The sequence below is a fragment of the Varroa jacobsoni genome, unplaced genomic scaffold (genome assembly GCF_002532875.2).
Source record: "Varroa jacobsoni isolate VJ856 unplaced genomic scaffold, vjacob_1.0 scaffold_1126, whole genome shotgun sequence".
NCBI classification, from domain to species: domain Eukaryota; kingdom Metazoa; phylum Arthropoda; class Arachnida; order Mesostigmata; family Varroidae; genus Varroa; species Varroa jacobsoni.
In genome coordinates this window covers 76822-104803 of record NW_019214028.1, presented here as the reverse complement: position 1 = coordinate 104803, position 27982 = coordinate 76822, and the positions used below count along the sequence as shown (strand labels likewise).

The following is a 27982-nucleotide window of genomic DNA, read 5'->3' as shown; positions in this document are numbered from 1 at the left end:
TATATATTGAAGTTAGAAAAACCAGAAAAGTTCTTTTCCCACTTCTCTAGCATACGGGGCCAACCGCCAATACGCGTATCATTCGCATACAGGATACTATCACCGTATGAGCATTACACCACACCATATGGTGTATGTTACCTACGAACTTTTTCGTGGCCAGTCCTCGATCATCTCAGCAGCAGCTGCTGGCTTTTTTCGTTTCACCATGTGTCATCAGGCACCGGTAGCGCCACGAAAATCTAGTAGTAGAGGCATTATAGTCGTTTTTGTCGTGATTGAAAGAAGACGACACCATTAAACATCTACCTTTTACTATTACTCCTTTCTTCCCCTTTGGATATCCGTGCCCCCTTCCCACGGCCCCCTTATCCCCCGTATGCTACTATCTGCAATTCTTGCAACAGTGAATGACTTCTTAGACCTAGCTAGATCCACAACAACGGTGCTGCGGATGCACAGCTGGTAGAAGGGCGGTGACGCACCGACGTCATGACGATTCTTGACGATCCTTCGTTCCCGCCTTCGGACCAGCGAAACTCCGGGGCTTCGAGCCCTCCAAAGCAAACCAATCAACCGGGCGGCTAACACCAGGTGGCGCTATCCGCGAGCCACCACGACAGCGTCGCCGCCATGGAAGCACGCGCAATCATATATCGGTTCTATTACGAGCTCCCGCGCACGAGCAAAATACCGCGAAAGATAGGAGAAAGAATGCCGGCGCTCTTCCTTTCTAAGAAAGCGAATGAACGACGACAACAACAACAGTAACAGTGAGGACTGCGTCAGCAACGAAATATGGATGACGATAGAAAATGGTAGAAAGTTGCCGTTAGAGGAAGAAAAGTCTATCGAGCTTAGGAGGTACAGCCAAATCTCGGACAAAGTTGACAACAGCGTCTAGCTTTAGCATCGTTTCCTAGCCAACCGTTATTACCACGACGGCTATTTTGGCCTGAAGTCCATCTCTTCTTGCATATGCATAGATGGAATATATTGAAATGCACAGACACACACAAACATACGGGAAATTCTCTTTTTTGTTGGCGATTTTATATCCACTGAAGTATGTTGTTCCACTGGGACGGTCATAAACGTTCCAATCTTCTCTTGGCATGCACAGCCTGACTGTATCGCAATTATGGGGCAGTAGTAATTGGGCAAAACTGTAACATTGGCCAGCGTTGTTACCTGGTAACGTTGTCCCTAACCAGCGATTCCGATTTCATTCAGTCACTATTGCAATAAGTCACAGACGTTTCGTAGGTAAGTTAAGTACTGTTAAACTAATTCTTGGCAGTTTTAAAGCCTGGTTTGAGAAGGGAGAAGCTGATGAAAGTGGCCGCAAATAATCTTCGTTATGCTTTATTTACTAGTCATAAACGCTGGCCGACTGATCGCAGATGATTCCGGTATGAGTCGAAGCGGGCTAAATATTGGCACTTGAAGATACCGATAGACCTCAAACATCTGGAAATCGCCAAGTCCAGTAGGGTACACGAACGCTGGATGACGCTTTAAGGAGTGACGATATTTTGAGACAAAACAGAAGTTATAAAGCTAAGCGGCGCTCAATTGGTCAAACTAGTCAACTGAAGGAAACAATACGACATACGATACGAAACAAAAAATGTGTCCTATAAATACAAGTATCAAAACGATAAAATAGCCTTTTATATTGTTATTATTCATTGCAAATTGACCGGGATAAACATTAATAGAAGAAAAAGATACACATTGAACCGAATAACAATCATAATCTCTGCTTAAGAGAGGGGCAAAGATTTTTTTCAATTGTTTGAAGCTAACGATTTTCCTCCCTGGCCTTTACCCATCTTCGGTCTTCGGGCGGAGAAACAGAGTTTCGATGACGCTCTCCAATGACCCCCTCAACGCACCACACTGTCTTTTGAATCGACACGTCCAAAAGGAATAGATTATGAAAACCGGTATTCTTACGTACGTCATGTTAGGGTACGGAAACCAAACAAGCCAAACAGTATAGCTATCTATATAATTTCAGGTTCATTGTCGAGCCTGTCTTCACTTTTTGAGCTTCGTTCGAGACAGACAACTACAAAACTGCAAAGATTCGCTGCCTCTTGATGCTTTTTCAGAGATCAGTTCCTAACAGACGAGTTATGATCAACTCAAGGACAGACAAACATACAGATGCAGAACGCAGTGCTTTGTTTCGTGTTAGCTAATTACACGAAGTTCAAGGACGACTCCAATTGCAGTTGCTTAAATTGGCGTCGTTGTACCCATCCCGCATCGCCAGCACCTCGTAGCACGAAGTACAATGAATACCAATGAGGTTGCCGAACGCGTCTCTCAAATGATGCGCAAAAGGAGATCAGGCGCGGGTAAGTGTAACGTAAAATGACAGTATTATAGACGGATAATGCGTGGGCAAGGAAAGAGAGTTGTTAAAATGCAATACTCTCATTATGGATGGAGCGAGACCTGCTAAAGACGTCACACGAGGCATGAATGAGCCTTACAGATATACCTGTGAGAACTTGATATAATCCAAAAAAAAGAATCCTGTTCACTGTGTGGTGCAATCGTCGCCCATGTCCTGAAACTCGAAAATAGCTCTCGGCTGTCTTGTTCAACTTAACTGGAAGAAGGTAAAGAACATTAGCAATAACGACTCAATAAATTGATTGTCCAAAGCAATCAGATGATCTCTGCGTCGCGGTTTGTAAGGATGATAGGCATCCTTACGGCCCGAAACATCTCAAATGAAACACTTTCCTATTCTAGAAGAAAACGTTTCTAAACTATGATTGTATTCTACTGCTTACGCATGCCATGATTGCGCTGTCAATCATAAATTACCCATGATATCAGAAATTACACAAACACGATACGTAAACAACCCCCAACTACAATGTCTCCCGCACTCTCTCCGTTTATATAGATATCGTATATGTGCAACTAGGATCAAGCGTTGCACCAACAATGGAGCAAAAAAAGCTTTGTTAGTGGGTATCAACTGAAATGATGACGCGAGGCGGCTTGCCCAGTCAAAAACTTGATTTTTTATTTTGTTTACTCTTTTACTTACAAACGTGTACAAAGGTCCGTTTGATTTATGCGTGCGGACGCATGCACAGGCACGTATAGATATATATATATATATACAGCGAAACCATGCTATAGCTACAATGTAATGTATATTCTTTAACGTCCCTCAACGATCTCCTGGTTATTATGCCGATAACACAACACGCAGATAACAGATCCATAGACAGTTATAGTAATGCATGTAGAAAGGTGCCTAGCCTTATATTCGAACAGAAGTCGCAAGACCATCGTCAACGTTATTATAAGGCCATCACCTCATCACCGATGCTACGACAGCAAAATCAACTACGACACAACAATGCTCGTGCTATAGCAAAAGTCTTAGCCGCCATAATAGTAGCAACACAAATCATCACCCCTGAGCTAACGGTGAAAAAATGAACGATATCATAACGGATCTCGTTGTGAAAAGCGAAATTGTGAAATGGCGGTGACGTTTCTTTGATTGGTCCCCGAGCCGACAATTCCCAAACCTCCCTCCCCACGCCCCACCATCGCCATGCGCCTCTTGCTAGCTCCGCGGATTGATCGATGTCATTAGATCGTCTGCTGATCGGCTGCAACTTGAATAACAAAAACAGCACCGTAATCTCTCCCCGTCGTTCTGGCGACTCGCTATCTAGTCGATCCTGTCGGTGTCATATCGTGGTAGTAATATGCTCGTCCCATAAAAGTTACAGACTTGTCAGATGGTGCCCTAAATTCAAGTTTGTAGACACATTTTGTTCCGTGTAGGGAGGGGTCACTGCCGACTCAAGCAATACATAACACTAGTACCGAAGAGATGATCGCGAACACCTGTTCGCATAAGCCAAAGGTGTTAACAACAATTAAATACATTTTAAAAAACAAACCTCAAAATATTTATTTAGCTAAACGACTCGATGCAATCGTTTTGTGTTAACGTGAGTCGAATCAAAGTAAAGTAAAAATATCGAGAAGTATCAGTGGAGGTAACAACTCTCCAGCCCTCCACTATAGTATTAACTCCGATAACAGCAATAGCAAAGAGCTCCAGCAGTTTTCTGGCGCTTGCGATGACGTACGCTACTGTGGGGGTGACGCGAGACGCGATACGTAGCAGATTTAATTGTCGATTATAGCATTTGAAGTTACGTAGTGTTCTGTTTCCGACTATATGCGTATTAACTGCGAGAAGTGTAAGGAGATTCTTCAGGATACCCTATCTTCGATCAAGGTCGACCGTGACGAATATTACACGACAGATAAGATTAAATAAAGACAAAATCGAAAATAAAAGTAGCTTTTATTTCCGTTGTTATTGTTTTATGAACATTTGTATAAGTAGGTAATTGAGGGTCGGCTAGAAGCAAGCTAATTAGTACTGATATGGACATGGACCCGTCAATGAAACCCGAGGGCGACGCAACCCCTCTGCTTACCAAACCCAGTGCTCGGTTTGTCAGATCAATTGACCCTAATCCTAGAAGGCTGAGCGGGTCGATTACGGTGAAGACAGCATATTGACACACGTTTGCACCTTTCGGCAACTAGCTACATAGAGTATCGTTGTTGACGTCGTATTTACGTCTGTGAATGCGCGTTAGCGCTATGGTAATTTTTTTATTTGAAAGTCACTCGCCGGCCCGCTACCATTGGACCGTTGCGATTGGTAACGCAATTACGTAATAACTCCCCCTCTTCACCTAACGCTTGTCGCCAATACAATTCCCAATAACCAAGTAATACACAGAGAAATTCACATACGAATAAGAACAGACACACGCGTATAATTTATACATCTGTGAACCAATAAAAAAATTTCTAAAAAAAAGTATGGCCGTAAACTCCCCTATGATGTGGAAGTTTTAACAGAAGTAGGATTTAAGGAGGGTCTTTTGCACCCGACAGGTCACCCCCTGTCTACCACTCATCCCATTACATTTGTTGTAACTGTTGTTATTGTCGATGTTTACAATTGAATTTTACTAAAGTTATTTAATATTGCTGGCCTTATTTATTCTTATTATCCGTTATTTATATCCTATAGCAGGTAGAACAGGTTGTTGTCACTGTCGTTCTTGCTCTCGTTACGTTACTACATACAGTTGTGTGACGCTGTTGTTGCTGCCGCTGCCAGCACGTCCATACTCTGTATGTCTGTATGTTTCCTACGAGATTATAATTTTCTACATCGTTGGTCCGCTACAAATCCGACATGAGTCTGTACGAGCTAATACAGATAAGACCAGGGGGGCCGCGTTCACGTCCTTGTTTTTCGCCGAGATACGCCTGAGTGCAGCGTGATCTCATAGGGAACTCTGCATTGCTAATGATGACGTTCACCTCATTGCTTGAATCGCTGTTCCCCTCCACTTCTCCTTGCCTGAATATGGCCAACATGTTATCAGCCGACAAAAGATATCGTCACCTTAGTATAAGAACAACCAGCGAAATAGCAGAGACAGAAAGAAAAAGAGCGGGCAAGCGACAAAGATCGCTGCTAGCCACGTTGCTAGCGGGAGAGTTACTTTAGAAAAAAAAAAATAAACACACACAATACAGTGTGTCTTTAAACGAGCAAAATTCTAATTAAATTTAAAAAAATAAGAAGGAAATGGCAGCTAGTTGCCCGGGGGTCAGACTGACTGGCTCGGGCGGTCAGCTGATCCGTCTACCTTAATAACACTACAAAAAAAAAACAAAAAACATGCACATACAAACAACTGATACGCGGCGGCCATTGGAAAATGATTATTATTTGAAAGACAGTTTTTCGATGATAGCACAACAACGTAAAAACAATGCTGCTTTTTGTGGCCGCTGCAAACCGTCTACGAGAATAGAAGCTCAGAGTAGATTACTTCTGCTGTCAATCATCAGAAACAAATGTTTGTTAAAAAATTTGTTTGTGGGAAATTGGAAACGTATGAAACGATTTATAATTATTAGTAGTAGTAATTTTTTGCGGACGTAATTGGCTTCACTCAGTATTTAGGACAACCGGAGTCACTTTAGGCATACTTTTTTTTATTTGCGCACATGTTATGCATCGATACTCATGGCTATTTATATTTGGTATTGACATTTAATAAGTAACTTAAAAAAAAACTTATATGACAGATAAAGTTTATTGCAACCCTGTTCATTGCCAATTATTATGGGTCTATATATGATTTTAGGAGTCGTCTTAATCACACAGGCTAACTGTTGGCTAATCGGCAACCACTTCAATGCTATAACGGATTCAATTTGAGAGTCTAATCTATCTGTTTTTTTCTTTTTTCTTTTTTTAGATTTTACCTGTACCTGTAGGGTAAATTATATAAATTATACAAATAAAATTGTTTGTTTCAGTAGATGGCAGTTGTATTGATAAAATGTCAAGGTTTTTTCAAGTCTTATCATAGATACTAACACTGCTGCTGACGAAGCAATTTTGCATACGACCTCATTTGTACGGCTAAATGATTGACGCTTATTAGTCTGCCGTGCGTGACAAACTGATATATCGGAGCTATCAATCATACGTCAGAAACTCCGGCTTGAAATCCATGTCTGCTTATCAACTAACTGGAGATAGATTGTCGTGATTTCCTCGTACACTCTTTTATCTCTGCGAATTTTTAGCCGACATCAATAGTACTTTTGCTGATAGTTTATGCATATCTTATCATTTACTGTTGACTAGAATTTATTGCTGGATAATTGTAGTATCCGACTGGAACAATGATCATATCGGCGAGAAAATAGATTTAAGCACGAGCGTAGACTAGGAGCTTTGCAGTGCTAGACGTAGAGATTCTGGGACTTCTAGCTAAGCTAGGTGAACCCGTCCTTGCCCTCTTTTTTGTTTTCGTTTTACCGCAGCACTGCTTTTTCCCATTGTCGTTTGCTTCGGTGACGCGGACGACACAGTGTTTATCTGGCGGACAAGCAGGCCCAGACCATCCCGACCGACCTATGTCGCGCCCGATAAATGGCAACAGTCAGCGGACCTGACGAATGCAGCGACAACGACGGCAATAAGACAAAAACTTCGCAAAAGGTATCAGCCTCAAGCCTAAGTTGCTTGCTTCTTACGATCATCGCTCTTTAGACGTTCTATTATAAATCTCACTTCAAATCTGTGCTATTATCGTCAACGGTGCATATAAACTGGACCATTCACTCGCTAGAGATTACTGCCACTATCTCGATTCTCTAAATATTCGGAGAACTCTGTGCTGATAGATACGTACGGCGGCGATCATCGGCGTTTGTTAATAGGGAAACTCCGTGATGATTAAGTAGAAGAGGATTCGTTTGCTACTAATTTTTATACTGGTCTGCCTCGTAGTACTTGTTTATTATTGACCGAAAAGTCAGTCATTCACGTATTCGTTCAACGTTTGACCGTTGGTTTGCTATTTGCTGTCTGGTGACCATGGAACGAAGTTTTGTTATCAAGTGCAAACGTCGACTGGGCATTTCACTGGCACGAGCCCTACACACAGGATTCTGCTACTTTTCAACCGCTTCTTGTAAATTGGTTTAACCCAGAGGGGCCAAGGGCTGGCGACTATAAGAATTGTTGCTAGCAACAAAGAAAAAGGATATCGTACGATATCGCTGCTATTGCATCGTCAATTGCAAGATTCATTGTCTTCCACTGTTCTGTTTATTGCTCATGCATTGCGGATACATTGAGTGCCAGCAAATGTTGCACACTGCCTTTGTGAATCCCGTAGCCTCCTACTGGACTGCGTTTAATGTATTCGAGTCGAGCAAAGATCTTTTTTGGGCCGATCCTCGTGCAGGTATGCCTTACAGCTTCCGGCTCTTGAGGCTAAGATTTAAGGACATCGGCATGGGAAAAACCAAAGAGTGCGTGCACTCAACCTTCTAACCATGCATCCTGTCCGTGTGTTCTATTGCTCCGAGTTGAGCGGGACTCGGGAAACATGACTCACTTTTTTCTGCAAGTCACCTTTTCTGTGGCGCCACCTGCTTCTTTGCCTGCAGCCTCTGTTTCATTGTCAGGAGCAGAAGCTATCCTGAAGACACTGTCGTCTTTGGCTTATGGATCCTGCCACACGGACACTTCGTGCAGAAGCTTGTTCTAGAAATGATTAGCTTACTCAAAGCATCCTTCTCTTATTCCCATTTACGAAGTCTGCAACCATTCTACTTCATCAGCTATTTGTCGGCTATCATTGGAGAGATCTTTGCACTGCCACAGTCGCAGACACTATAGCAGTTCCAAATGCCGAAATCAGTTCCACTACAGACCTTGGACTTCGGACTTGTTCATTAGATACATCACGTCGACTCCGGTCTTCATAGTTGGGATCACTTTTCGGGCTCACGAAAGGAAACGTTGCTGGTTTACGCCGGCCGTGCTCTATTGGATACCACGTCGGCGATAAAACGATACGGAACGCAAAAAAGTAGTATCGCTTGAACATAGAACGAAAGGGAAACTCATATCACACAGGACACAAATAGACACAACCGCAGAACAATGGCGTATCATGTTGGGTTGCTACGAAATGCAACTACGTAACGAACGGAGCGCAACGTTTCGCCCGCTCCACTTGCCCCCGTCGAGGGGCGAAGAAAAGAAAAGTCGCCGAAATAGTTATCGTAGAAGAAGTAGTGGTGCTTCCGTTGTGCGGAGTCGTTGCAAAAAGTAAAACGCTAAAAAAACAGTCAATAAAAGGCAGCAGAGTATTTCTCTACATCGACAGCAGCGTGAATGTGTGGGACGCGAAAAGGGGCGCCCTATATCGCAAGTAAGTTGAGAAAATATAGGGGAAAAAATAGCTGCGACTACGCCGCAAAACTACCGTAGACGATAGATAGGGCTAGAACAAAGACAGCACGTAGCTATCCGAGTGACGGTCACCTAAAAACTCAACGCAGGACAAATCGAAACAAAATTTGGTACCTTCATTTTTGTTTTTGCCTCGTGACGCGGCAGCTTAGTTGCTTACTGTGTGTTGTTTTCGTGCCATAGTATAGTTAAGTAAATACTAGTGACAGTTTTTATTACTCTATAATAATGATAATTTCATTAGCAGAAACCAACGCAATCACTGATGCTAGTTCTGAACCTCGGCTATAGCCGAAGTTCCTCTGGAAGTTAAGACCTTGAATTATAATGTAACTATAATGTATCCTAGAATAGTCATGTCTAGTAACAATTCGATACTTACTGAATATAGAGGCTGCAAAGTGTAAATAAAAAAATAAAATGCAGCCTAGAATTTAGATTATATCAACTTGGACAAAGACTTTTTCTCAGAAATGATTATGATAATTACTTAAAACTTCTCAGTGTGCATCATCAGCTCGAAACATTTGCCTTTAAGCTTTCAGGTGGAAGTAAACTTCCGTCCATCTTTCCTTAAGAAGCGGCAACTTCCTGCACCATTTTACACCTAGCATATAGGCGTCAATCGCCGCAAGTTTATAGCAAAGGATATGGAGAAAAAAATGAAATCTACCGACACCTCATAGAAACGAATCGCTATTTGTAGGCCGATTTGATCTGATTGCTTTCCATTTTCAGAGATCCGAATACAAAGGTTTGTTTCGATTTATGTGAGGTTTCTCGATGTATCGCCGCGTTCAGTCAGAGCGCATTTATATTCGCACATTTTCAGGTCGAATAGGTTGCCCTAGATTTTCTAGGCTTTACCGAGCGTCTGCTGTTGCTAAATATATGGAACTGCATAGCCTGCAACCTTCTCTGACCCGAGCCCCGCGATTGAAGCGGTGACTTCGTTCATCGAAAGAACAGCACGCGTCTCACGAAGGTAAGTGCTCCTGTTTATATCGTAATGAAATAGGTGTGATAATTTTGGACCTATATTTACGCTCAATATCACGCAGAACGGTATTACAGCCGATAGCCAATGACCAGTAGAAAGATAGTGGCGTGTGTCTGTTTCTTTAATCTGGGTGGATTCGAACGGCTGATAGGCAATGGATATAGGGAATGTGCATGCTTTGGCTTATTTTAATCTATTTCATAAATGAGAGTTTAAAGTTTGCTTCTTTATAAAGCCACCTAAATCGTACGTATTCGATTGGTGGGAGTGACCCATAAATCTGTTCCATCCCACTTACTCATGTACGTAATTCGCTCCTCTAGCCAGCGTCCTTAGACAGCTTCAGTGTTTTTTGTATTTTTTTTGTACAACCTATAATTATTATTGTTATTGGAACTAGTTGGGTCAAAACCCATTCAGATAACAGCCGTGGAATCGTGTCGTGTTTTTTCTGCTGATCGGCTTTGAAAGTTAACTATAATTCCTTTCCTTAAAACGCGAAATTGCCCGTTATTACACAGCCAATAAATCTGCGGGCCTGAATACGAAAAAAGAAACTTTCCGAAAATCTACTTCCGTAAGACGATTCTATGGCACTTAAGCGGAATCAGTTTTAAACCGAAACTGCTAAACACAATCGAGTGCTCTATATTTCCGTCGTTCTTTTTTTCAGACGTGCGGCGTGGCCTATAATTAAATTCTATTTTATGGATATTGTGAGTATAGGGGTGATCCAAAAAGCCCTACGCGTAATTACGCCATGGCGAAGATGGCGATATACTACAGTAGTAGTATATCGCAATCTTCGTCATGGCCTCTTCGACTATTTTGCAAAGCATATCATCATTAATAGCACTACTTTCACTACATCATCATGATTCATAGCTGGCACCCGATAACGTATGTTTAAAATTGTCGGAAATCCTGTAGCATTCAAGCAGGGCTCCTCTGTATGATCAGATTCTTGAATTTTTACATGATGACTCTATGGCGTGTTGTAGGACGGCATTGTGCAATTGTTTAATCTTGCATTGATGTAGTTAATCTGATTCGGTGGTCGACCACGTCCTTTGTTGCTTAATTAAAACTGAAGGGCTGTCCTGACATTCGTCTACAGTTACCATACTCTCTCACTGAAGTGTGCCACTAAGCCTGATGCCATGTTGGAAAAGCCTCCTCAGTAACATTGGTCTCCCTTTCATCGCCTGATTAGTTGCTTTGCTGCAACTGCTTCCCTAGAACCTTGGAGTATAAACGCAAAAAATGGTACTCTACCTATGCATGTTAACCTTTGAATTTTACGGGTTATTAGCCTATCGTTGAAACTTTACCTAAGTTTCTTAAGCCGCTCCCCAATCGAGCCATTATCGTCAACCCGAGGCATCAGTACACCTGCTTAATTTTTCCATTGCATTTCCCAACTTCCACGTCGACATATCTTACCAAACCTAAACCAATGAGAAATATTTACCGGTGCTTTTCACCGATACAGTTAAAGCTGTTGTTATTACTATTATTTATGTAGTGACGATCAAATAGCTGAGCTTACTGAGAGAATATCTCTCGGAAAGCCTGTTTCTGGATAAGATCAATGCTAACTTCTCTAGGTCTTGGCTCTTAGTTTGTAGAACTGAGAAAATCCGTACTAATAGTCTCAGTATTATATATTACCATATTGATCCACACTGGTGGCAGTGTGTCGTTCGAATTCGATCAATATCGACTAGGGCTGCAACGTAGCGGGAGACAGCGCGTTTCTGCTTAACCCTTGATTACCCTGATTGTCTTTTCTTTTACAAAGATCGATCGATAATCATTAATCATAGGCGTAGAGCAAACGCAGTACCACAGTGTCATCCTGACATCGCAAAACGAGGCCGAGCGTTTTCGATTGGCACATTGAGACAAGGTACCGAGGTTCATGGTACACTCTCTCGACATCAGAAAATTTCTCTAACAACAAAAATAAACATCGAATCCTAGCGTGGCTAGATAGCTAGACGGTGTAAGACGTACCCTGCCTAATATTTTGCTCTTGTAGATCGTTATTAAGCAACTCGAAATATACACATAGTAAAACGGTGCTTTTGGAACCTGTGGCCAAAAAGTGTACTTGACTTTTTCCATAAACCCTACGGGTACACCAAGCCATCCCTGTACATAGTTGACGTTATTTTTCTTTGCAACATGCATCTCTCTTTTCAACTGCCCTATTGATGTAGATGACACTAATTCATTCCATCCTATTCCATCAGGTTATTTCAATGCTTCACTGTAAATTGTTGTAGATAGAAGATCGTTACGCCTAATCGGACCGCATCGTAATTGTAGGCCGCGAACAGGTCCCTATTTCACTCATGAATTGCCGAGCTACTCGATGTTCAGTAGAATGATTTTAACACTGGAGCAAACGGCAGTCGCGGAAACTAACCGCACACAAAAGGGCGTTGTTGATAGGTAACGAATCGTGAAGGTGTTGATTACTAAGCTAAACATTGATTCAGACTCTCGTTGAAGAAAAGCTTCGACAAAGGCTGTACAATCATAGAACCAATCATACCAGCGAGCCGGGGCTGAATTGTGTGTAGGGTAGGGAAAAAAGTTGACGTAGACCCTCATCGTGTAGTAACAACAGTGATCCTTGACATAGATGATTATAATAATAGTGCCTCAATCTAAGTATTGTTTCAGCCAATATCCACTCAGAGTCATAGGTAGAGTTTCGTGTCTGTCAGAAATGGTTACATCTATAGCGTACCGATAGCACTGTACTGCTGTGAAGACATCAAAGTACCGTGTGTATATATATGTGTCGAAGTATTTTGTGCCGCAAGGGACGACTACACGGATACAAGACAGCACTCAAAGGTCGACTTCGACAACGGGGCAAACGTTTCATTCTAACATAACCCATCTGCCAAATAAACGCATCTTCATTTGACCAATATAATACATACATAAATATATGCGCATTCGCAGACGGCCTGTTTACAGCGGCAGTGTCCTTCCATATCGCCGTCTCTGAAAAGAACAACTCTTGCGATGTAGGTATAAGTAACGCTACTACAAACACCCTGTGTGTGTGTATATATAGCGTGTAAGTAACCTAAATAAATTGTATTTAGATTAAGAATAGTGTATCTTTCAGAGGTGATATGTTAGAGGAGGAAAGATCAGTCTCAACGTTTCAGACCTTCTAGTTTAAGCGCACGGCTTCAAACCGAGGTTCGATACCGCTGGCCAGTTGCAAGTGTTTGACGGTAATGACGACGATAACGATCAGCGAAGTAACAAGAATTGACATCTTCAATGTAGGATCATTCTTACGTAATGCTCTTCAGATAATTTTGAATAAAAAAAGAAAGTCATTATTTCCAGTTGTATTGCGTTTTGCTTAGGGTTGGTAACTACTGAAAAAAATGTTACTATTCAACTTCACTGTAGAGTGTTTATAATTACAAAACTCGTTACTATTTAAAAACGTTCACTGATCGCCGAGCTAGTGAACGCCTATCGATGCCACCTCATGACAGTTACTTATTACTGACTGTGAGACCGATCACAATGATTTGAATACGTTAACAGCACAATTCAACGTATCTTTGACAGTGATGGCTAACGACTGATTTCCTCTCGTGTTCATTCAGCGATGAAGAGCTACGCGACAAGCTTCCCAGGGGCGTCGTTTGTCATTTTCCTTGACGCTGCCGCCGCCAGCGTAAACATTTTGGCCGCGCCAAAGAAACATTCTGGATCCACTCTCAACGAACCGCCGTGGTGAGGCAATACGCAGGCAATCTAACGTCATTTTCTTCGATTAAGACCCGGAGGTGGCTGGTCTTGTGACGATACGCTGAAGACACGCCTACACCTATATTTCGTTCAGACGATCATTGCGCCACTTGCTTTTACGCCCTACCGCAGTTGATGACCTTTCAGGCTCGGCACATACACCAACAGGGTTCACGTAGAGAGTTTTTGTTTGGCCTGTGGCACGCATTTTTTCTATGGATTAGGTTGACTGGCAGCTGAAACGAAACAGTATTCCAGTTCAGAGCGGAGATTGTTTGCGAGCTAGATCTGTAAAATATTGTAAAAACATTTTTACAAACTTTGCGCCCCTTTTGTTTGTTACTGGAATTACTTTCTTCTTCGATTACTGGAAAACCTTTCTTCCGTTTAGCGGCCGCGGTGCGTTTAATATGATCTTCACATAAGTAAAACAGATGTCTAGTTATGTTATTTTTACAGTGCAATACTAACACTTAAGATAGGGATTGATTTTTGCTGGCAGTCTTTAACCCAGTTCCCACACGAACTTTAAACCGCTATCGGAGTGCTGTTGACCATCATGCCCTTGGTTTGTCCACGTATAGGCATTCTAAACCCAATATTCACCACTAAATGCCCCTTTCACGTATGATGAACCATCCATAATTTTCCCTATCACTAAAAATCAACTTGAGTGTTTCTTTTTCAGCTGTCGTGTATTTCGATACACATACGTTTGCCATCAAACACAAAATACGGCCAGTACTTACATTTTACTATTCTGTCGGGTCGCTATGCCCGCGAGACCTGACAGTGCCGTCCATTCAGTGAAGTCGTTTGAACGTCTTCGTTCCGATGTGTCCTTTTAGCAAAATATTTGACTGTTTATACAGACATATAATTATTCCTACCATTAGGACAAGTTCTACCATAATAGCAATCAATAGAGCAGCTCGGAGGTGTCCTCAGTCCACGGACGTCTGAAGACTGTCGCCTACCGTTAGGGCGAGCTGAGGGACCACGCTGGCGCGTTCACCGTCCAGCTCTCAAATTAAACCAAAGTCTAGTTCTTTGAACAACTTCAATCTTTGTCGCTACCGATCCAGTAGGGGCATGATAGTGGACTTTTCGCCTGTCTCACTTCTCGCTATGTTAACCAATTGTGGCTATAGGATATTACAACTGGTAAAGCATCAGCTCAACAGTCTCAGTTAGATATCTATCCATTAACCGATCCGATGACCTCTCACGGTGGAACGAGGCATTTTAGCGTCGATCGCGACCGCGATTCACCAAGACTCCGCTAAGCGCTTATGCTACGTACTAGTTTGATGAGCTATTACCATAGTTTTGTTGGAAGTCGAATTTCGCTTAGCTCGCCTATATTTGAAAAGGGGGTTCGCAAGACCGGGAGGACGGGGTGGTTAAATGGCAAGAAAAAGAAGAAGCTGCTGATCGTTCTACTGAGCCCAGCGATTTCATCAGTAGCTGGCACAGAAGGAGCAGCGACAGTTAGAAACAAGCCTCATCTAACTGTAAACGCGTTGGTGCGATGCTATCAAAGTTACATTTGCTATCGAAGTCTCACATCCTTCACGTAACGCTTGTTATTATGGCTTCATTTTTTATTGATACAATTGTATTTGTTTTATTATTACATTCGATTCAAACGTAAATTCGAAATGTTTGCAATAGCTCGTCTCATCCAATTGGGGGAAGGTGTATAAAGATTTGAAATTTTACGACTGGTGCCATTGTCACATAAATGAAGCAGCTGAAGACCGCCTAAGCAGTCGACGGGCACCCACTGCTTAGATGAACCCTAGTTAAAGGCAATGTGCGGCCTTTATATCTGCTCTGAAGAAAGCAATTTATCTGAACTAGTATGATGTGGGTAAATGTACATTTACCGTTATTCTATTGATATATATATATATATACATAAAACTCAACTGGTTTGCCTTCTTTGTATTATTATATTGGCGTATGAAAATCTTCCCGATAGAGTTTTTCGTTTATTTCGTATGCATTTTTTGATTTTTTTTCAATTTTCGCCTGCTCCGTCCAGTGTAGGACGCCTTCTAGGTTTAGTTACGATCAATGGCTTACATGCTTTGACGTTACGGCCATTTCGATCACTTGGAAACAACAAGTCCATAAGTACGTGTTCACTATTTGCAGTAACAGCTAATGTTTACCATCTATCATAACGTAGTACTTTGTGCTTAATATGAGGTAGCAATTGAAGGATGAAGAGCGACATCCCATACAAGACACAGGCGATTTTTTATAGATATTTTTAGAATATGTACTGACGATTATGTAATTATGTTAGAGATTACGATATATTTTTAGTTGAATAGTCATAACAAAGTTATATTCGCAACTGAGATAACCAGGTTACCAGGAAGCCATATAGGTGATGTGGCGATGAGGTTTATATCGAAGCTAGACGACGTCCTACGTGTAACGGACTCAAACCTGACCCTACCGCTAATAAGCCCTACCGCTATAATGGTGTCGTCACTGAAGATTTACAATTCCCTTAAAAATAAACCATTGTCAGTCAATTGCATTGTATGGGATCGAACACAGTTCCAAATCGATTTATAAATCTAAACTATTTGCCCCTCTTTCTGAATTCTAGTACTTTATGTTTTTTGCTTTTTTTTTTTTTTTTTTATCACATCATTTAGCAGCACGGTGATGCTTCGATCACATTCATCTGACTGAAGCGACCCAACACGTTCGCTGCGTTTTATAAATAGGTACTATCTATTACCTACAGCCGTCACCGAATACGGTACGTGCAATATCGATCGTGTCCGCCATTCGCATGAGGAGCGTTCCATGAACATATGCTAACCTTACGTTTTGATGTGTTTATGTAAATGTTCATATTAACGTGTAATTTACGCTCGCGCGCTCATCGAAATAAACTGACATTCATCCCGTACCTGTAGCAACATGTTTTTGCGCGTGTGAGACGATCGCAAGGGGGTGGCAATGCTAGTTGGAGCGACGAAGGCCTTCGTTAAAGTATTCGTCTATATGGTGTCATACTGCAGTGGCATGCCCGTAAGTGACTGGCGTCACTTGTATACGTGTGGACGTAGAGTACGATTCTACGGCATCTATCTCGCAGCTGTGTTTGCCTCTTCTTGTCAATGCCCCTACAAGATCTGCGACAAGAACCGCGTCGAGCCGACGAGAGTCGAGCAGACCGGGAGAAATGTAATACAGGATCTAGCTTATATATGTAATTCGTACCTCTACGCGTATGGCGTGTCATGTAAGCACGTTTTCAACTGCTATACGGCCAGAAGTCGTTGAATCTTTTGACCTGGTCCTCGCTCGCGTAACTCTCTCTCTCTCTCTCAGTTAGATAAATTGTATCTAAATATTTCTTTTCTTCCTGTAATTTAGTAGCTAGTGACAAAAAATGTGACGGCCATATAAGGAGAAGAAAAAGCAAAAAGCCATCCAACACATCTTAACCCCGGTGGCATCAGCAGGAGCAGGAGCACCTCGTTCCTGTAGGACGATACTTGTTGTAGACAAATTTCCTTGGTCGTTCAAGTAGGACTGCCAAACGGATGATGTTTAATGCTGTCGCCGTGACAATGATCACAATCGAGAGGGGGGTAACAATATGTCTTGCTGTGGCTGGCGTATCGGATCGGCGGCCGATATGTTCGGTCGTCTTTCAAACATACGTATATTATACGTAGAGAGCCTAACAATTAGACGTTGATGTATAATGGCAGTGTCGTCTGTTTCCTCTGTAAGGTATAGCAACATGTGACGTCTGAGGTGATTGCCAAACAGCATCAGTGATAAAAAATATATAAGAAAAAATCAAAATCTACTTAAAACACACACACACACATAGCGACGCAATACAACAGATTTCAGTGTGACAAGTACGCTGCCATCCTTCGCCGTAATCGCTAGGGCGAAAAATAGTTCACTGTTGAACGATGTGCAACCTTAGGAAATATTGCGGTCTAATGAATGGTAGCCGATGCACTGCGGGTAGCAAGGCCGACGGTCGTGCTTACAACCAGCCTAAAGCCCATTATTGGTTCCAATCGTTGCGTCGGCACATACTATGCTATAGTACTTCGATTCAAGCTCGATTTTCACGCGACTGAATCGCTAGCCTATGGCGATCCGCCATGTAATGACATCCTTGTCGATATCATCGAAACCCGCGAGATCGTCATTGAAATTAGTAGAACTTCATGTTATTGCCTACGTTGATGAATGAAGGAAGCTATATATTGTTGTTATCGCCGGTAGGAGAACAACAAGACGGCACCTAAAAGGGCCGGATCATCTTTTAGTAGGTTCTATCCGTCTATTATCTGTAAAGGCGGTTCGTGTCGTACACTTTATATTTGGTTATATTGCGTGCTTCTAGCAAAAAGAACCTGCGTGGAAAAACGTCAATTTCGCATAGGTTTTTAGGATTTATGCTATTTACATTAATATATTGCATGCTCTATAAAATCTCAAAGCTAACATTAGTCATGATCGAATCATTATACGGAATCGGACGATGCCGATTTTACAGCAATGTACAACCTTGTATTATATTTCCCCAACTCTATATCATGTAGCATACAATCACACTACCGTCGTCTGCACAATAGTCTAGTGATAATCAGTCTACTTAGTAAACGTATCGACACGTTAGGGGATGTCTAAGTTTGTAAGCAGACGGGGGTACACTCCGCTTAGCAGCAGGAGCATCGGGCGCTAAGCTGGGAACATTTATCTGTTGCACATTAATACGTACTGGACTGCCACTATATGACTAAATCTTTCGTTGCCGGTGCCGCTGTATCGTTTCATAAGACAGATTCTAGAATTACTCTACAGACGGAGGTTTTTTCTCAGAAAAAAATAGCGTTATTAGTACAGTATGACAAGGTTTTTCCCCGAGGCTTGGTCGTCAACCCCGGCAGTTTCTTGACTGGCTAAAATAGTTAACCCTTCTCGTGTTCATAGCCCAATAGTTGGTTCTAGAACACCGAACAAATCTTGTATCTCTACACTTCCTTGCTGCTGGCCTTCTTCAATAATATTTGATCTACATGTGAAACGAACCCGGTAGCTATTTACGTATGCTGATATAACTTCTGCGACTATTAGCGCCCTTTGCGTTGTTATGTACAGCTTTTACTATTGGTAGTGTCGCTCTCTTCATTTGTCCTTGTGGGCAAGTCTAGTTATCGGTATTAGTAGTTCTAAATGGTTCGTGCAGTTTTTGTTTACAGTCCGTCTGGGCTCGGGTGCGAACGGCAAGCGTTGCTTGATCTGGTCGCCGTCCCGTGATTGTTGCTGCATTGCCAGATGCCAGAAGCTACCGCGCGTCAGCTGCCCCATTCTCCGATCTGAGTACGCGGTGACAGAAGGTGTTGCTTCGACTTTTGTTGCAGGGCGACTGACAATCCCTTGGGGAATGGTAAGCGCTCCTGTCCGCAGAAGGTCAGGTCTGACTTCGCCTCTGTTCGCGAATGCTCCACCCTCTTCGTCTCATACCAGCTTCACTGAGCTGACCGCTAATGAAAGGCAAGGCAAAAAGCCGCTCAACAGAGCGCGCTGCTCGAGGTTTTTCTATAAAATTAACATAACAAATATATTAATAAGAACAGCACAAAAACTGTTGAAATAAGTGAACAAATCTGTGGGGCTATAGCACAGAGGCTGCCAAGCATCACTACGATGGCGGCTATAATAATTCTTAGCCATTTGCCAATGGTGACCATCAGCCTCATGCCTGCCATGACCACCTTGGCAATAGCATCAACGCACGCGTCCTGCTGCCCTAAAACTATACCGTACTATATTCTGAACATTTGTTGCTACCATTAGTAGTCATCATTTTATTTTATATAATCTAAGCTTTGACAGCGACATAGATTACGCCACATGCGTGGTTTTTTTAATTTTTTTCGTATAGTCCTAATATTTTTGTTAGTAGGGACATTATTTTATTCCTGTTGTTATTATTATTATTATTATCGGCGCTCTACTATTTCATTTTACTGTACCGCCGCCGATGACGACAATGAACGCTCAAGTGAAGCCCCACTCACCGATAGCTTGACTAAGCCCACACGACAAGCTGGGCGGAAAGCCGAATAATTACCGTTAGATTCCAGCGGGATCGAACGTGGGGCAAATGGCCAGTGTGACCGTCGTCGACCACCACAGTATAGGGCGGCCGCCCCACTGGCCAATCATGTTGTCGTCATGTTTACTTGCGCGTATGATGTCCAAACGCCTGTCAGTCGTTCGCGTCCGTTGTCGATACGAGTCACCGCTCACACCCTACCGTCGACATAGCTGGCGCCGCTGCTGCTATGGCAGGCAACGTTATATTCTAGACTAGCGCTTGAAAAGTTAACGTTTTATTGTTGCTATGAATGGGCCTTGCCATTTTCCTGTGGCCGGCGCCGGGCATAGACTAAACCCGTAATAGCGTCGGCGATGCGACGTGAAATAACGATTGAACAACGGCTCGCTCGATGAGATGAGCACGCCATTGTTCTGATGATGATCTGGATATATCATGCAACATTCGAAAAACACCTCAACGCCTCATAGCGTACTTTATTGGGATGGTAAATGTGCTTCACGCAAAGTACTTCGATAGGACGGCGTAAATGCGCGATGAAAACAAATACGTGACGTGATGAAAGCAAAAAAAGAGGTCAAACGAAGTTCGCCCCCCGCCCTAATATGCTATCGTCGTCCACTAGGTTTGCTAGTAATGAATTGAGTAGAAAATTAGTATTATCAATTTATGAGCTTGCAAATATCAGCATTTCGCAGACAGTGCAGTGGCACAGTTCAGTACCGTCGATTGATATTGGTAGACGCGCCTATTCTTTAGCACCGACGAATGAATAAGTCTTCTAGAGACGTTTGCTGTTTTTAGAAAATGCCCATACATGTAGGAAGTCTTCAACTCTACGCCGTTATCATGGCATGATAATTAAATCTACGGGGTTGCTCGGAGCGCTACCGCCTTGAAGCACGGTAACGGCCAACGTCTCGAGCTGCAATTACAGCGAATGCGGCCGGCGAGGACGTTCCGCAACTGGTCAAGGGTATCGCTAGCGATTTGACAGTATAAGTCAACGAAGGATCGACACGTCACCGGTGTTGACACCCACGAAAAAATAACTCTACCGAGAAAGCGACTGCCAATACTCAAAAAATTCGACCTCTTATAGACGAAATCAAGCTGGCAGCAACTAGACAAAGCTGCATGGCGAAATATTATCAGAAATTCTAAATAAATAGGGAAACATTAGAATGAAACGAGGTCTACTTGTAATGGGTGCTGATAACCGCAATGATGACTGCGTCAATGCTGGTACCAATGAAGATGGGAACTGAGAGGTATTAAGTTGTATCACGTCTCAAGCAAAGCGAGAATTTAAAAATTGCTTGGGCCTATATATATATATATATATGAGTGAAATGAAAAACGATGCGTTATCTATTGAACCGATGATAAGCTTCTCAGTTCGCGTTCAGAGTCTGCGCAGGGGCAAAGATGCCTTTCGCTTTCCACCCTGATGATATATCGAGTTTAACCTCATTGATCGATCGAACATTCGTTGCTCGCACTAACGCTAGATTCGTCCCATAAAATAAAAACGCGTTCAGGTATGAGGCGATACAGATGTTTTATCGTCACCGATTGGTCACACTTTTCTGTACAATTTTAGATACACATACGAGGCATTTGACCATCGCTGGCGATCCTGTGTTGTCGCTTAAACCAAATCTTGTTGAAGCGACACTGAACATTGGGAGCAAGATCTCTGCATTGATCTGGCAGTTCTACAGACCGTCTACAGACGCAAATCAGGGAGACGCATAAATGAACCACTGACGCGCTGAAAAAAAGAACGAACACGAAAGGAAAGGAGAAAAATCCGCAACGGCAACTCGAATCACCCTCGCTACGTATATAAACATGGCGATATTCGCAATCCCTGTCGATACGTACAGATTACCTATAGTGACAAACATCGTATCTATGTAAATGGATAAAATACGTTGGCGACGAAGCCCCGATGTATGGGACGAGATCAAAGAGTCTAGCGAGATCGAACAAATGCGTAGTAAAAAAACGCTACTATCGAAGAAGACATATCCAAATAAAATAGGAGAAAACCAAATGTACAACATCATATATGTCTATGGAGTGCTAAGGTATGGGAAGAAAAATAGTCTTGAAGATGGCGTACGAACATGGGCGTAGGTGAAAATTTAATGTTTCCATCCTTCAAATAAATATTATTTTCATGTAGACTCTGTGTAAAAATGGCCTATGGTCTTTGATGCGTTCTATAACAGTCAGCGGAAGAAAGGATCGCCTGCAACGGATATCTGCTTTAATCAAACATACGAAAGCTCTCTTAGAAATCGTTCTATTTTATCTAATCGTCTATTTCTGGCTGACCCTTATGTCAGATAACAATGTGTTGCTCTACAACGCTACCCACAGGCTTTCGGATGATTTCCACCCCATCGAATTGAGACCACATCGCTGGCAAATGCTCTCTACCTAACAAGCCTTTACCTCAAAAGTATTTCTATATAAATAGTGATTGAACGAAGGAAAAATAAGTTGTTTCTGTTTCTATCGGTTATTGTAGAAAATCGCAGCCCAATGTAAATTTGCTTTGCGGCAATTTGGCGGAGCCCTTCTCTGCGTTCCTGTTTCTGTTGCAAGCAGACATCTAAGGATAGTAGGTCCTCTCGGGACAAGCACAGGGGCTGGAATATCAGGTAAACATCCACAACGTGTTATACTATAATATACCATTCGCATGTAATAGCGGAGCTAGCTTCGGGTCAAAGCACATTTCGCTTCAGTCGACTTCAATCGACCAGTGGCGCGAACTACCAGCATCAGCGCCGTCATCATCTGAAGTGGCACCATGAGAGGATCTGGAGAGCTATTCCTCGTTCGTCTTTTTCTCTGAATAGTTGTTGCCCTGCCTTATAAATATGCCAGAAGAAACGTTTCGAGCAGGAAGCGGGACTCAGGCGGTTGATGGAAAAGGGCTCCGGTGTGGGGCAAAATGCATAGAAGTAGCGGCACCATTAGCGAGGGAAAAACACGGCTTTGATTCGATTGCAGCGATCGTTTCGGCCTTTCGGTTTTTCAACGGCCAAATCGATCGCGTCAGTGGCAGCAACAGTGGGCAACTTGAACGCCCAAACACAACTGTTCTGTATTTTCAGCGATGTGAGGATACGCGGCCCTCAACGGCACACAGAGCCACAACAAGCCACTCTGTAAACGCGATCAGTGCTTCTGCTGGCATCGCAAAACCAATGAACCAGTTTTGTCAAGGTTACGCTGACAAATGAGACCGGAACGGCATAGCGTGTTCTTGATCCAGCCGACAGCGGCGATGGATCTAGGCAAATGCAGGGGGGCATTGCTGTGTATGCATTTTTTTTGTCGGTTTCTTTCGCTGGTACCGGGTAGGACAACAAAGGGCGCCTGCGTGAACATAATGGTGACCACGTTAGTGATGAACTTCAGACAGAAGGATGAGATGCAACAAATAGGCAGATATAACGCGAGAAACGAAAGTAGACAGTCGATAGGCACACTTTTCTCCTTTCCTGTTTTTGTTGTGGTCGGCTAGTCAGCTAGAGTGACTAAACGAAGTACATAGGTGGTGCTAGGGGGCTGGTAAGTGGACAGAAGGGACAGCAGAATTATATAACGAATTGCGAAGCTTTGCCCGCTAGTACACGGTGTTGGTAGTACGTGACCGATAGCATATAGAAAAAGCAAAGGATGCTTCTAAAAATTGTAGCAATATATAATACGAGCATTGCTATACTTAGCCGATGAGAAAGAGTTATTAGTCTATTAAGAGTGTTAATTATTCGATAACAAACGGGCGTAACACATGAATATATAATGATCATCATGTAATGGGTGTGTGAAGAAGATATAGAATCTTTCCAGAATATACGATAGATAAACACTTGATTTGATATGAATTAAGCGGCAGATACGTTGGATGGCTAGCGGCGAAGTCAAGCAAGCACAACTATGTAGTCAGGAATTACGTAATAAACAGTGCCTTGGAACAAATACCGAGACTTGATTGTAGTGCCCAACTATTTTGCCTATTTGTCCCAGGCTACGGTAAGAAACAAGGGTAAGGTACAAAAGGTAAAGGTAAGAAGCAAAAAAATCGTTTGCTAGCGATATCTAAGTGCCAGTAACCGCTGAAACAATCAGATCTCTGGTCGTGGCAAGCCCGCCGGTCTAGCCGACCGTATTTCCCCTTTAAGTTATCACTAAATACAAGATGTCGTACACAACAAACGGTAATCAACAAACATACTATAGCTATGCGTTGGTTTTTCCATGTGGCAACGGAGTTAGGTTGCTACTTGCCGTAAAACCTGTTAACTTCCGCAAACGTGTACGCATGCATTCTATTGCGCTACTAGCTAGGCCAGAACCATTGTGAATATGAATATCTTATCGTAACTTAGGGCTCTCATATGTCTTGCAAGGGGAATCTGCCACGGTTAGTTAGTTACCTACTTAGTTACTAGCTAGTTCAGGACGGGTACACTTAAATAGTTGAAGTTTGCCGTTAAGTGTTTTTGTTGCTTGTTCCTGTCATGATATGATGGTATTACCCGTAAACGAGGCAACGATTTTATGTTTATGAGATGGTTAAAAGAAGTACTGTACAGTTACTGATAAACACAACCTCCAAACTCTCAGCACCGAGAGAAAATGTATGAAATTTGCTAAATTTACTCTCCCAGCTATTTACAAAGTCGAATGATTATGAAATCTTAAATAGGGAATTCTCCGCGTGGTCTCTCGGTTTAGACAGCATCCTTTGAAAAGCTGCACTTTAGTCCCGTACTTCTATATGTGGCCTACCCGTATAAATAAACATTCTCAAAACATTACATGAGGGACATTTTACTCTGAAGTACGTGACGCTTTTATGTATATGAACTGATGTCATGTTCCCCGTTGTATATAATAGATATAATAATCAATATAGTAACTGACATGTATCTTATTTTCGTAATTCCTCAAGTCTAAACTTTGAATTACCATATAAACCCTTCCAAGCGAGATGTAAAAGCGTACTTCATAGGCATATCGTATATTCTGACTGCGGTGCGCGATCCGTTTAGGTTCAGAGTTAGCTACTTACGAATAATAAACAGGTCGAGTTTAGTACCATCTATACCAAAAATGAAATCTATATAATTTCTCATTTATTTAGTTATTTGGCTTACTACTACTACTACTACTACTACGATCGTCGATAAGGTAGGTACTATTAACATTTACGTATAGTCAGCGCCTTACAAACGCTGCTAAGGATTGACTGGTTCTGATCGTAGATTGTTACCAGTGGAATAGGTATAAAATATTGTGTTGAGCCATAACTTCTGCCGCGTTTCACGAGGTAGAATTTATCAAACCTGCTTTAATTAAGGATAACCATTTATAGGCTTAATTATATTGAAAAGCGTGCTTACTACACTCGATGTGGACTTTTCTATATCTGTATGTGAGAAGGGCAACCTATTTCGAATTTTAGGGTTTCTGTTCAACAGCCTATTTGTCTAGATCGATTTTATATAATTAAGTTGCGTCCAGGTCTAATCAGTATTGACGTGGGCTCCCTAGAAACTTATTCTAAGCCGTTTCTCTGGTTTCTACCAGACGAACTATTTGAATCGCCAGAAATTCATCAGATACTAGAAGTGCTCACGTATTTGGGAAAAGAAAGAACGAGAATGGAGGAAATGATCGAAATGATATATAGTTGGCTTTTTCAACGCTAGGCCAAATTTTCGTGTTTCTTTATTGTGAACACAATGAAGCGGTGGTAGGAGGCAAATTGGCGTGTCTTGCTATCTTATTATCCGGTCGAATCTGTTGATCGGAAGCAGGTTCTGACATCTCAATATGACAGAATGGGCCAAATGATTTTCCATTGCAATCTACGTTGGTAAATTATAGCGAAAGAAATGCTACCCGACCGTCACGCCATGTATTGTTCCGCGGTCGAGTTCAAGGTACGTCCTAGGCGTGTGACATAACCTAGTAAACTTTTTTCTTTAAGCAATATAAGCATGATTTTTAGCTGTTTCATTGGATTATCATGGTGACAGGTAATTTATTTCTTTGGTGCCGTGCTGTTAGGGTATGTCTATCGATACCGCGTTCATAGAAACTCACGCAGTGAACAACAGCACCCGTCTATGTAAATTATGCTAATAGAAAAAAATGGACAACTAAATGGCAGGTATCAACGAATATGTGCCTTTGTGCTTGTTCAATGATCAAAATCAGCTTGCTAGATGCTCTAAACCTGAGAAAATAATGATCTTTGTTTGAATTCAATGATTATTAATGATATTCACGTAGTGATAATTTATCCTTATCAGTTATATCTTCTTGCGGGCTGCTGATTTTGCTGGAAGTAGCTTAACACCAAAAGTTATCAGCTATAATGAACCACCTATAAAAGTACAATGGCTTGAAGACAAACCGAATCGTCTGATATCTGTGATTCTATTCCGCGTTGCTCACCCCTAAGCGTAGACAGCAAGCAGAAATGGAGTGTCGTTAACTAAAAGTGTACCGAACATAAATGGCAGTGAGCAGCGTTTCTATGCACAACTCACATAGCACTAAACTTATGAGAACTCTTATAGAAACTTATAGAACTTATGGCTCGCGTACGTGCTACACCTGTTTGCAAATATCGCTAATGAGCCCATTGCTCCAGCTGCCAACGCCGCCGTTACACGCAGGCTTCTTATGCGCAGTTTCGTATCTAAAGTTCATACCATACACCTGTACGTAGTGCTAGACACGGTTTGTGTCTACGACTAATCATCAACGCTGGCTACAAAAATGGGCTTGGACCCGCCGACTGAATATGGCCGAATGGAATTGGTCCGCCAACCGGCATTATGCCAACGAATAGACAACTGAGGATCGACTACGAACGTCGTGAAATCGTAAGGACAATATTGCAGTTTGCTTATTGGAGACGCTGAACAAAGATCGGGTCGACTGGAGGATGAAGGGCGTCATGACCGGCACGGCTAGGACAAATCGATTTTTTCTATTCGTTTGGTACTTTTCCTTTAGCATGGAATTTTAGTCATTTAGTCATTTTGTCTTATGAAACTGAAACTACACCGTATGGACTTTTTTTGGTAGCTGTTTTCATATTGGCATATAGGACTTTCCGGGATGAACAGGAAGGTCGCCACGTTACGACGACAGCGCTTCTAATGGTAGGGTGAAATTTGGCTACGCCAGACACCTAACTATCATCGATCGTTCGCTAGTGAAACAAGAAATGAAAAATCATAATCGTATAGAGGCATTTTGCACGGGTAACATTCTAACTGTGATGAAAAGTCGCAAGTCATTGTCTTTTGCCTTACGTCTCGAGCGCATCCCGCTGGCTAGCAGCCTCGAACAGGACTCGGTTAATGGCAAACAAGTCATAAAAGGACCGACTGGTGCTGCCTATGTGGCAGCTGGTATTATTGTCCAAATTGCCGTTCGTGCTGCTGGCAGCTCCATCATTGTGATTTTCTTCTTTAGCGTTTGCTTTGGTTCGTGTCTACTTAGTAAAGTGCAGTGGCCAATCGATATGAATCTCAGCAGGAGACCTACCAGATAACCATTCGGCCTGTTTCCTTAAAGTGTTGGCACTGGCGAGAAAAAGCGATCTCAGGCAAAGGTCCGGCGGCGTAGGCAATTTTTGTCTGTTCGTAAGGATGTTCAAAAATGGCCGCAGATCTGGTGCACAGTTGACCTACGATGGATGGTGAAATTATCGATTTTTCTAGAAAAGCAGATACCGCGATGGGAGAATGAAAGACCGATGCCTGGGTATTAACAGGGAGCAGTTTTTATTTTCGTAAGATACATAATTACAAGCTGTACAAATAACTTGTATTTTTAATAACAATTATCACACTTAAATGATAATTGTTATAGTGATAGTACAGTCTACGGTAGGTTAGGTACGCTAAAATATCAGGGTTTTTTTTTCAAGACTGTGGAAAATCTGGTCCATTTCAGCAAGCCACAATAGTGATCAGTTCAATTACTAAAAAAAAAGGAATTGATTATACGACCTAAGGTTCCCTCATTGATTTTTGTTTTTCTTTTTTCTTTTGTACCCTTAGAAACGCTTTCGCTTTTTCATACTTGTATATCATTTTTTCCCATTTTTTTTAGCTGGCTAAAAATATCAAGCATTTTGCTGAGTTTT

The 27982-nt window shown here is 42.2% G+C and overlaps 2 long non-coding RNA genes across 2 annotated transcripts in view; both read right to left on the bottom strand.

The window, feature by feature from the left end:
• LOC111266901 (uncharacterized) overlaps positions 1-27982 on the bottom strand; it is a 57795-nt gene that overhangs the window by 8128 nt on the left and 21685 nt on the right. The window lies entirely within an intron of this gene.
• Positions 4813-13026, bottom strand: LOC147752621 (uncharacterized). The gene is made up of 2 exons (XR_015313590.1): positions 12827-13026; positions 4813-5440 (listed from the first exon to the last, which is right to left on the bottom strand). It is a non-coding gene; the product is annotated as an uncharacterized LOC147752621 (long non-coding RNA).